This window comes from Penaeus japonicus, unplaced genomic scaffold (genome assembly GCF_977035675.1).
Source record: "Penaeus japonicus unplaced genomic scaffold, GWHDUDI00000001_assembly GWHDUDI00000002, whole genome shotgun sequence".
NCBI lineage: Eukaryota > Metazoa > Arthropoda > Malacostraca > Decapoda > Penaeidae > Penaeus > Penaeus japonicus.
In genome coordinates, this window is record NW_028234404.1 from 50,566,726 (window position 1) to 50,567,263 (window position 538).

The following is a 538-nucleotide window of genomic DNA, read 5'->3' on the forward strand; positions in this document are numbered from 1 at the left end:
TAGATATATGTATATATTACCAATACATATATATATACACACAAACGCATACCCTCACACATACACACACATACATACACATACACACACACACATATATATACATATATGTACATATATATATATATACATATATATATATATATATATATATATATATATATATATATATATATATATATATATATATATATATATAGAGAGAGAGAGAGAGAGAGAGAGAGAGAGATAGATAGATAGAGAGAGAGAAGCAGAGGCAGAGAGGCATATACATATATAAGTATATATATATATATATATATATATATATATATATATATATATATATATATATATATATATATATATGTGTGTATGTATATATGTGCGTGTATACATATATACATGTATACATACATGCATGTACACACACACACAAACACATATATATGAATATATATATATATATATATATATATATATATATATATATATATATATATATATATATATATATATATATATATATGAATATATATAATATATATATATAAATATG